The sequence below is a fragment of the Penaeus japonicus genome, unplaced genomic scaffold, assembly GCF_977035675.1.
Source record: "Penaeus japonicus unplaced genomic scaffold, GWHDUDI00000001_assembly GWHDUDI00000002, whole genome shotgun sequence".
Taxonomy (NCBI): Eukaryota; Metazoa; Arthropoda; class Malacostraca; order Decapoda; family Penaeidae; genus Penaeus; species Penaeus japonicus.
In genome coordinates, this window is record NW_028234404.1 from 49,530,262 (window position 1) to 49,542,761 (window position 12,500).

Consider the following 12,500-nt stretch of genomic DNA (forward strand, 5'->3'; position numbering starts at 1 on the left):
TCTTTTCTGTTCTTGTTTGAAATCTCATTCCTGTTTTAGTAGTGGTTTCCTTATTCTTTTTTTCATTTGTGGATTTATTATTTATCCTTTTGCCTTCTTCTTTTGGATCTCTCTTTTCTTTTCTTTTGCTATCATCGTTTAGATTATTGCTTCTTACTGCTTCCCCTTTCTCCCTCTATCAATCTATCAGTTTTCTATCTATCTATCTATCTTCCCTTCGTCCTCTCTCACTTTCCCCTGCATGGATATGAAACAACTCACTTTCATCTTCATATAATTTCACACTGATTTAACAGCCATTATCGCTCTGCCTCGCTGTGTAATTGGCGTGGGTTTGCGAGATTTGCATAATTTCCTTCTTTTTTTCTTTTCTTTTCGGCGCCAATCCCTCTCTGACGCAACTTCAATGATGGTGAAAACTGCTGCAGGCTATAAAATTTAAAGTTGCAATCGGATCGAGGTCAGGTCAGGTCAACATGCAGTCAAGGGCATGTCAGCGAGAGGTCATCCTGACAGCTAAAACTATTATTCTCTCACCTGGACGAAGGACCCAGAGCCTCCGAGCGCGTGAACTTGATGGACCGGCGTTGTCAACGAGCTCCCATGACTCAATGTCAAGTGTGGCTTGATGGAAATGTCATTTAAAAGAAAGAGAAATAAACAAGTGAACAAATGCTCGTGTTATTCTTTCCCCCCTTTTATCCCGGGTTAGAAAATATTGCCTCTGAATTCACCCAACCAATTTTAGCTATATCTGAACAAGACTTAACAAAGTTATTCTTCGGATTTAGCGAGTTTGTGCTTAAATTCAGCAGCCCTGGAGCGCCCGATACCCGGCGCTACGAATAAGCGAGAGGAAGGCCTTTAGTGCTGCTAACTCAACTAATGATCCTGCAATTCGATCCCAAAGGTCCTGTAATCCCTAATGCTCATATCCAGGCAATGCATGCCTTTCCCATGATTATGGCCGCGGCTTCCTGTGATTGCTAATGTCGCCTCACGGGATTATGTTGCTCTGAGGTCGGCGGCTGAGGAAATGTTTACACGTTGTTCTTTTCGCTTGCTCTCTCTCTCTCTCTCTCTTTCTGCCTATCCCTATCTCTCTATCTATCTATCTCTTTATCTCTACATATACACACACACATACACACACACACTGTGTGTGTGTGTGTGTGTGTGTGTATGTATGTGTGTGTGTGTGTGTGTGTGTATATGTATAAATATATATAAATATACCTATATACTATATATATATATATATAATATTATATATATATATATAATATATATGTATATAATATATATATATTTATATATATATATATATATATATAAATATATAATAGATATATATATATATATATATATATATATATATTTATATATATATATATATATATATATATATATATATATATATATATATATATATATATATTATATGTATAATAATATATATATAATATATATATAAATATATATATATATATATATATATATATATATTATATTATATATAATATATATATATATATATATTATATATATAATATATATATATATATATAATATATATATATATATATAATATATATATATGAATATATATATATATATATATATATATATATATATATATATATATATGTATTATATATATATTATATATATCTATATAATACACATATGTATATAATTATGTGTGTGTGTGTGTTTGTGCGTGTATATATATATATATATATATATATATATATATATATAAATATATATATATATATATATATATATATATATATATATATTGACAAATATGTTTATATATGTATGCAGATCTCTCTCTCTCTCTCTCTCTCTCTCTCTCTCTCTCTCTCTCTCTCTCTCTCTCTCTCTCTCTCTCTCTCTTTCTTTCTCTTTGTCTGTCTGTCTATCTTTCACTCTCTCTTTTCTTCTCTTTCTCTATCTATCTATCTATCTATCTACCTCTCTGTCTCCTTTTCTCTCTCTCTCTCTCTCTCTCTCTCTCTCTCTCTCTCTCTCTCTCTCTCTCTCTCTCTCTCTCTCTCTCTCTCTCCCCTCTCTCTGTCACTCTCTCACCTCCCTCTCACCTCTATCTCTCTCTCTCTCTCTCTCTCTCGCGCTCTCCTCTCTCGCTCTTCTCTATCTATCTCATCGCTCTTCTCTTCTATCTTCTTTCACCTACTATCCTCTCTCTTTTCCTCTTCGTCTACAATGAGACTCTTTTCACCAGACACATTTATTCTCTTTTCTATGAAGTCTGATTTTATGCGCCAATGAGGCCACTTTTGACATGAAGCGCCGCAATGAAGTAAATTAACTGTGAGAAATTATTATTGCCTCTTTTTAATTCTTCGAATGAAATAATTCTGTTTACAGTTGTGAAAGATGGAATGCTGTGCCCTGCTTACTGCATGAATAACTGTGATTTATTATTGCATAGGTACAATAGGTTATAACAATTTTATGATTCTTCGAATTACAATAAGATAATAATTTAATTGTGATACAAGATTAAAGTCTTAGAAAGATGGAAATTATTACCTTCATTAATGGTCGTATTTTTTGATAAGGCTAGACAATACTGTTATGTTAGTTATGATAACAATAATGATAATGAAAATAATAAAAACAAATATGATAATGATATCAATGATAACAAAAACAATTATAACAATGATGGTAATAATGAAAATAATCATATAATGATGGTAATGATAATGATAATAATCATCATGATAATGGTGACAACAATAGTGATAATAATGATGATGATAATGATACTAATAATATTTATAATTTTCAAAATCTGTATTGCTGTTATTAGTTTTATTGTTCGTCATAACATTAGTACTAGTAGTATGATACTTCAGACCTGTATTGTTATATATATCATCAATATTTTACTTACTATTAGCAGTATTATCATTAATGATAGTACTATTGGCATTATTATTATCATTATTATTATCACCATTACCGTTATCATTATTATCATTACTATTATTATAATGATCATTATTATCACTATCATCATTATCATCATTATCATCATTATCATTTTTATAACTATCATAATTTTCATCATTATCAATAATCAATACTGCTATTATCATCATTATCAGTTTCATTACTATATTATCATTATCATTAATTTAATTATCATAAATACTCTTACTGTTATCACAATAGTAATACTGTTATTTTCATTATCATTATTATTATTTGTATTTGTAATATTATCATGAATGTTATCACGATTATTGTTGTTTTTGTTGTTCTTGTTTTTACCATAATCATTTCTGTTATTTTCAGTATCTTTATTTGATTATTATCATTATCAGCAGTATTGTGACAAATTATATTATCGTCATCATCATCATCAATATCATAATAAGTATTTTTATCACTATAATTATCCGTATGACCATATCTATTACTATTACTATCATTATTATTAACAACATCATCATTATTATTGTCCTTATTATCATCAATATCGTCATTATCACAATTATCACCATCATCATTATCATTGATATTATTGTCATCATTATTATCTTCATTAATATTACTATTAGCATGATTTACATATTTTCTATAATCGTTGCCGCTCATATCAGTTCTATGTACCATGTTAGTGATAAAAGATATTGATTACTCATTAACCTAACTTGTCTTATTCTCAATACTTTTCATATCATTGTCACTGGGTTAATCTTTATCTATATTAAAATTATTTACTATGATGTGGCGATGATTATGGTTGTGACGGTGATTATTGGCGGATTTGATGATATATACTGATAATGATGATGTTGTTGATAAAGATGATAGATGTATGTGTGATAATATCAATATTCAATGGTCTATTACTTGTATCTAATCGGGTTCTAACCACTAACACTGATACAAGCAGTACTATTGTATTTAATATCAATAATATAATAAAATGATATTAATACTAATATTATATATTACTAATTTGGATATTAATTCTAATACTCCCCAATACATTTACTAATGCTGCTATAACACAGGGTCTCTAGTACTATTAATGATAAATCGGGTCTGATATAATACTAATAAGACTAAATAGGTAATGCTTGATATATGATAGGGATATCATTTGATGAGGATAAACGAACACGAGGAATAAAACACCTGGGAATGGCTAAACGAGAACCAGCAACAGTAATAGCAGCAAAATAAATTCAAACAACTACATCCGAAAGCAAATAAAAGAGACCGATGGAAACTCTCGCAACTGTTGGTTGTCTAAAGAGCAATATCACTCTAATTACGCGTACATTTCCTGACTTTGCCAGACAAAGTTGGTCGTATTACTGGAGCCAAATTGTGGTCAGTTCTCTTTTGTGGTTCGGTGGTTTAAGCCCTTTAACCCCGCTTCTTATTCGGCGAGTGAAAAATCGTGAAAAATCGTGGTTAAACTAAAGGGGCTGGAGGAATTAGTTGAGAGGGGTTTGGTGGGGCTGAGGGCCGAGGGCTGGGATGGGTCTGAGGGCCGGGGGGGGGGGGGGGGGGGTAGGCGGCTGAGGGCGGGAGGGCGGGCGGGGAGCGGGCTGATGAGGGTTGCGGGGATATATAGAGAAGACTGTAAAAAAAAAACACGTCTAGGAATGAGAAACTGTGATGAGGAAGATGAAACGAATCTATAAAAGAAAGGGTTTGATAGGTATCATGTTTTTCATGGACAAGGCTTTGGCTTGCGGATGGTAGGATGAGAGGAGGAGAGAGCTAAAACTTAAAGAACAGCGTGGCAAATGTATTGAAGTCAATGAGAGGTAAGATGAGATATAGAGATGGACTACATTTGCATTTAAAGAACAATGATTTTTCATATCCCTTTTTTGCGTTAATATTGAAACAAGTAAAGGATCTGTTTGGTTATCTGTACTGGGCGATCAGCAGAAATTAGCCAGGGGATAAATTTCTTGTGTTTATGCTAGTATCTGTGTTTTTTCAATTCTTTGGCTCGGATACCGTCGATTGTCCCGTCCTTTGTGATGCTACTTTTGGTTTCTTCTTATCTCATACTATTCTAATTTTCTGGTCATGACGTGTCTCAAATGCCTCTTGTATGAGATGTTTTACTTTGTTCTTCAGTGTTTTTGTTGTTGTTTTTCCAGTATCTTTTGACTATACTTCCCCTGTTTTTTTCTCTTATCACTTTCTTCGTATATCATTATTATTTTATTAATATTTCTATTAAGCCTTTGATTACATATTTTCTTATAATCGTTGACGCCTCATATTCGTCTATCAACATACGCTATTATCATTAATATCATTGTACAAACAGCTATAATCATTATACCATATTAAAAATTATTATATGTTGAGGATGATTATGATTGCTTGCCTGACGCGTGAATTATGGCGTATATGATGATGATTTCTGATAATGATGATCGATGATGATAAAGATGATGATGATGATAATAACACAATATGAAGTTGATACTCAATACTTGTACTAATACAGGGTTCTAACACCTTTAACACTGATACAGACTGTTAACTCTAAGATGCTATCTTATATTAACTACTTAATACTAACATTGATATCCTAATACTAAATTAATGCTAATACTGTAATATTGTCATTAATACTAATACTAATATTGATATTAATGTAATACTAATATTGATATTATACTAATACTAATACTGAATGCTGATACTAACACAAGGGTCTTGTGCTCATACTGAAAAATGTTTCTAATACTCTATTACTAATAAGACTAAAATGAATGCTGACTAATGATGAGGATAACAATGAATGTGGATAACGACAAGAGGGAATATAACAACTGCGATGTAACGAGCAATCCCATAACAGTCTAGTAGCAAGCCATAAAATAAATCCTCAAACGTGTAGCATACACCGAATCGCAAATTAGAAGAGAATGCGATGGCAACTCTCGAATGTTGGTTGTCTAATAAGTGAAAATACTTACTCTAATTACTCGTAATCTTTCCTGACTTTTGCCGGGATATTTGCGAAAGTACGAGCAAATGTGTCGTTCTCTTTGTGGTTCGTGTTTTTAGATCATAACATGTCTTATCGTGCGATGTGACAAAATAGTGTTAACCTCAGGGCTGGAGAAATTAGTCAGATAGAGTGATCTGGTGGGCTGAGCGGAGGGGGGGGGCGGAGCGGCGGGGCTCTGCGGCGACGGCTTTGTAGTTGACGCGATGGAAAAAAAAAAGTTAGGATGAGATAATGTGAGAGAGAATATGAAAGAAAATTAAAAGAAAAGGTTTGATAGTAAATCGATTCTTCATGGAATAGGCTTTGTTTTCCGGAATGAGTAGGAAGTTGGATGAAGTCAGTTAATTATATCTGATGGAAAAGAAAGTGAAGAGAAGAGAGGTAAGATGAGAAATAGAGAGGATACATTGCTTTAAAGAACAATGATTTTTCATATCCCTTTTTTGCGTTGAAATGAAACAAGGAAACGGATGTTTGGTGATCTGTAATGGCGATTCAGCAGAAATTAGCCAGGGAAAATTTCATGTGTTTATCTAGTATCTTTTTTTTTTCAATTCTTTTGCTCGGATACGTCGATTGTCGTTCTTTGTGAATGTACTTTTGGTTTCATCTTATCTCCTACTATTTCACATTTTCTGGTTATGTTTCTCATCTCTTGTATGTGTTTTATTTTCTTAGTGTTTTTTGTTGTTGTTTTTCATTATCTTATGACTATCCTTCCCCTGGTTATTCCCTTCCCTCTATTCTCGCTCTCTCTCTTTCTCTCTCTCTCTCTTTCTCTCTCTCTCTCTCTCTCTCTCTCTCTCTCTCTCTCTCTCTCTCTCTCTCTCTCTCTCTCTCTCTCTCTCTCTCTCTCTCTTTGGAGAATGATATGTTTGTCAGTGACTATATGTGTTACTCGAAGCTATTGTCGTTACTATCAATTCATATATCAAAAAAGAAAGATATGATACATCTGCTATCAAAATCTATCATCATCGATCTCTATTTGAACCATCCTTAAACTCAAAGCAAATTGCACTGGCAACCTTCATTATGCAGACCCGCTGAAATGATGCCCTTTGTCGGTAATTTCTAGCAGCAAAGAAGAAATAAATATCAATTTTCCTTCAAATCATAACTTTTGTATGTTACTACGCAAGCAGCTTGTGAAATATTTGCTGTAGGATAAAATTCCGATGAGAAATACTGTATACCAGTTTAGTTTACTTTTCTTCGCACAGGATAAGCTTAATAACTTGTCCGCCATAGGCAAGTATGTCATGACGTACACGGAAAAGGATGAGAGAATCACTTAACTTTTTGTACTTCAAGTTATTTGATCTAGATAGATGCATTAGAGTACATCACGTGTATACAACCTAAAGCGTATTAAAGTCGTTGAAGTACCCGTATTGCCTTAGTCATGCGCTTTTCACTGGGTACAGAAACACGTCCATCCCATCTCCGGGTATTGACCGGTTCGAGTCATATGGTAACGCAAGTACGACGAGGAGGTTCTGAGTGCTTTTGGCTGTCCCTCGTTTTGCTGATTTATTAGGCACAGTTATCAAGTTACATAGGGATCACTTTCTCCACATTCATTCATTTCGCTAACTTTACTGAAGACAACATGCAATTGTTTTTTGTGAGTGATTACAAATTTAATCGATACGCCGTATACTGTTACTTTTTTCAATCTGAAAAAAGAAAATATCTTGAAGTTGCCGAGTGTCTTGTATCAGCGTCAGCAGGACATCGTGCCAGGAAAATAATGGTGAATCCTCGCATCTCTGGCATGAATTTCCTCCCATTGGATTGCGGCAAGAGAGGCCGGCTGGGCGCCCGCACGTGCTGCTGGTTTCACTGATGAAGGGAAGTGCGTGACAAGCCAGGGAAAACGGCATGTCCCTGTGCCATGCGGTCACGCCTCTAATCCTGCATTCGACGCGTGCCAGGACAAAGGCAGGGCAGCTGGAGCCTCCTCCTGTCATGTAGTGTAGCGAGGGTTCCCGGATGACACGGCCATCTCCTTGCTGTGTTATACGACATGATCATAGTCTTACAACTTTTGCAAGATATTCTAGATACTCTTGAGATAAGATAATAATGATAATTGGTTGAAAACTTTTATATTAAAGAAATAAATACATTTACCTGAAAAAAACGACAGAAATGCAAAAGTTCACGGAAAAAAATCCTTGTATGACTCAGGCATACGTACATACACATATAAACACAATTATTTAATTACACACATTAATAGATAGAGTGATAGATATATATGTATAAATGTCAAAATATATGTATGCTTTTTCTTGTGCGTGAGAGAGAGAGAGCGGCAGAAACACACAGAGACACAGACAAAGAAAGAAAGAAAGAAATGGAAATGAGAAACACCAAGAGAAAGCACAATTTCTCAATCATTTATGTTTATCTTTTAATTCACATTGACACACACACACACACACACACACACACACACACACACACATAAACGGGGATTTTCTGGTTTATTTCTTCGGCATATTATCATTATCATTATTATCTTATCTTTGTCCCAAGAGTTTCTTTTAATCTTTATATTGTTTTTTACTTTCATTCATATTTTTATCAATTGTAAATCTTGCTATTTCCTGTATAATTTTATTTATCCTTTCGTTCTTCTTATTTCTCTATCATCTACGTTTATATTTTAATTCTCACTAACACACACACACACAAACACAGAGGGATAGCCTAGAGAAGAGGGGAGGGGGGGGGAGTAAAGTCAACAGAGAGTTAAGACCAGTAGTTCAAGGTGGCACTCTCCTCTCATACATAACTAAATTATTGTTATTCTTTTCATTATCATATCATCGTAATCATGATTATGGCCATGTCCATCATTATCATCATTTATACTATTGTTATATTTACTATTATCATGACTAAAATCATCTTCATTATTATTATAATTACCATTACCGTTATCATTATCAGTAGAAGTACTGTTCATTGGCAAAATCATTAACTTTATATTTTATGATCTTTTCTTTAGTTTCTGGTTTATTTCTTCGGCATTATTTTTTTGTCCCAAGAGTTTCCTAAAATCTCACTGGTTGAAACTGAAGAAATAAATACATTTACCTGAAAAAACGACAGAAATGCGAAAGTTCACGGAAAAAAATCCTTGTATGACAGCCTCAGTTGACTCAGGCATACGTACATACACATATAAACACACTTATTTAATTACACACTTTGATAGAAAGAGTGATAGATATATATGTATGCACTCATATATGTATAAATATATGTATCCTTTTGTTTGTGTGTGTGTGAGAGAGGCAGAAACACACACAGAGAGACAGACAGATAGAGAAAGAAATCATAAAAGAGAGAAATACCAAGAGAGTGCGCAATTTCTTTATCATTTACGTTCATCTTTTAATTCTCATTGACACACACACGAGTTTCTTTAAATCTCATTGGTTGCACACACACACACACACACACACACGGGGATGGCCTAGAGAAAGGGGGGAGGGGGGTGCAAAGGTCAGCAGAGAGTTAAGATAAGCAGCTCAAGGTGGCACTCTCCCCTCGGTGCCACTGTAGCCCAGTGGTTAGCGTGTCTGCGTGCGGATGCGGTGGTCGCGGGATCGAATCCCCGCGATGCCAAGTGAGCCCGAAACTGCCTGTGTGCCACGCAGGTGCCACCGGTCGCGCACATCTCTGTCTGTCTGTCTCCTACTATCCCTCTACCTTTCTTTTTTTATCATCTTTCTTATTATTGTTACTATCTTAAATAACTAAATGATAAATATCATTTGCATTATCATTATTATCATCCTAATCATGATTATGACCATGTCCAGCATTATTATCATCATTAATACTATTGGTATATTTACCATTATCATTACTAAAATCATCAATATTATTGTCATTTTAATTACCATCATCATTACTAAAATCATCAATATTATTGTCATTTTAATTAAAATTATCATATCTGAAATCATATTCATTATTATCATAATTATCATTACGGTTATCATCATCAGTAGAAGTAATGTTCATTGGCAAAATCATTAATTTTATATTTCATGATCGTCTTATCACTTTTTTTCTTTAATATCTTTTCTTTATTTTCTGGTTTATTTCTTCGACATTTTTTTTTTGTTCCAAGAGTTTCCTGAAATCTCATTGGTTGAAAACTTTTATATTAAAGAAATAAATACATTTACCTGAAAAAACGACAGAAATGCAAAAGTTCACGGAAAAAAATCCTTGTATGACTCAGGCCTACGTACATACACATATAAACACAATTATTTAATTTCACACATTGATAGATAGAGTGATAGATATATATGTATAAATGTCTAAATATTTGTATGATTTTGCTTGTGCGTGAGAGAGAGAGATCGGCAGAAACACACACAGAGACACAGACAGATAAAGAAAGAAAGAAATGAAAATGAGAAACACCAAGAGAGAGCGCAATTTTCCAATCATTCACGTTTATCTTTTAATTCACATTCACACACACACACACACACACACACACACACGGGGATTTTCTGGTTTATTTCTTCGGCATATAATCATTATCATTATTATCTTATCTTTGTCCCAAGAGTTTCTTTAAATCTTTATATTGTTTTGACTTTCATTCATATTCTTATCAATTCTAAATCTTGTTATATCCTGTATAATTTTATTTATTCTTTCGTTCTTCTTATTTCTCTATCATCTACGTTTATCTTTTAATTCTCATTAACACACACACAAACAGAGGAATGGCCTAGAGAAGGGGGGGGGGCGTAAAAGTCAACGGAGAGTTAAGACAAGCAGCTCAGTAGTAATACTGTTATTTTCATTATCATTATTATTATTTGTATTTGTAATATTATCATGTTTTTGTTGTTCTTGTTTTTACCATAATCATTTCTGTTATTTTCAGTATTTTTATTTCATTATTATCATTATCAGCAGTATTGTGACAAATTATATTATCGTCATCATCATCATCAATATTGCTGTTAATACTATCATAATAAGTATTTTTATCACTATAATTATCCGTATGACCATATCTATTACTATTACTAGCATTATTATTAACAACATCATCATTATTATTGTCCTTATTATCATCAATATCGTCATTATCACAATTATCACCATCATCATTATCATTGATATTATTGTCATCATCATTATCATCATTAATATTACTATTAGCATGATTTACATATTTTCTATAATCGTTGCCGCTAATATCATCATGAACATATTATTATCATTATTGTCATTGTCAAATGCTTAATCATTATCCCTATTAAAATTATTACTATGATGAGGATGATTATGATTGTGACGGTGATTATGGCGATATGATGATAATACTGATAATGATGATGATGATGATAAAGATGATGATGATGATAATAACAATATCAGTTGTACTAATACTAGTACTAATACCGGGTTCTAACACTAACACTGATACAGAGTACTAATGCTATTTAATATCAATACTAATACTAACATTGATATTAATACTAATATTAATACTAATACTAATATTGATATTAATACTAATACTAATACTAATATTGATATTAATACTAATACTAATACTAATGCTGATACTAACACAGGGTTCTAGTACTAATACTGATAAATGGTTCTAATACTAATACTAATAAGACTAAAATGAATGCTGATAATGATAAGGATAACAATGATGAGGATAACGACACGAGGAATAACAACTGGAATGCTAACGAGAACCATAACAGTAATAGCAAGCAAAATAAATTCAAACAACTACACGAAAGCAAATAAAAAGAGACACGATGGCAACTCTCGAATGTTGGTTGTCTAAAGTGAAATATTACTCTAATTACCGTAAATTTCCTGACTTTGCCGGGACATTTGGCGACATTACGAGCAATTGTGTCGTTCTCTTTGTGGTTCGGTGTTTAAGCTATACCCTGTCTTATCGGCGAGTGAAAAATCGTGGTTAAACAAGGGGCTGGAGAATTAGTGAGAGGGGATTGGTGGGGCTGAGGGCGGGGGGAAGGGGGGGGGTTGCGGGGATGTATTGAAGAATGAAAAAAAAAACGTAGGATGAGAAATGTGAGAGAGAATATGAAAGAAAAATAAAAAGAAAGGTTTGATAGTAATGATTCTTCATGGAAAGGCTTTGTTTGTCCGGAATGGTAGGAAGAGGAGGAGGGTTAAATAAGCGTGGAAATGTATTGAAGAGAAGAGAGGTAAGATGAGAAATAGAGAGGATACATTGCTTTAAAGAACAATGATTTTTCATATCCCTTTTTTGCGTGAAAATGAAACAAAGAAAAGGATGTCTGGTGATCTGTAATGGCGATTCAGCAGAAATTAGCCAGGGAAAATTTCATGTGTTTATCTAGTATCTTTTTTTCAATTCTTTCAATTTCTTTTGATTGTCGTCCTTTGTGAATGTACTTTTGGTTTC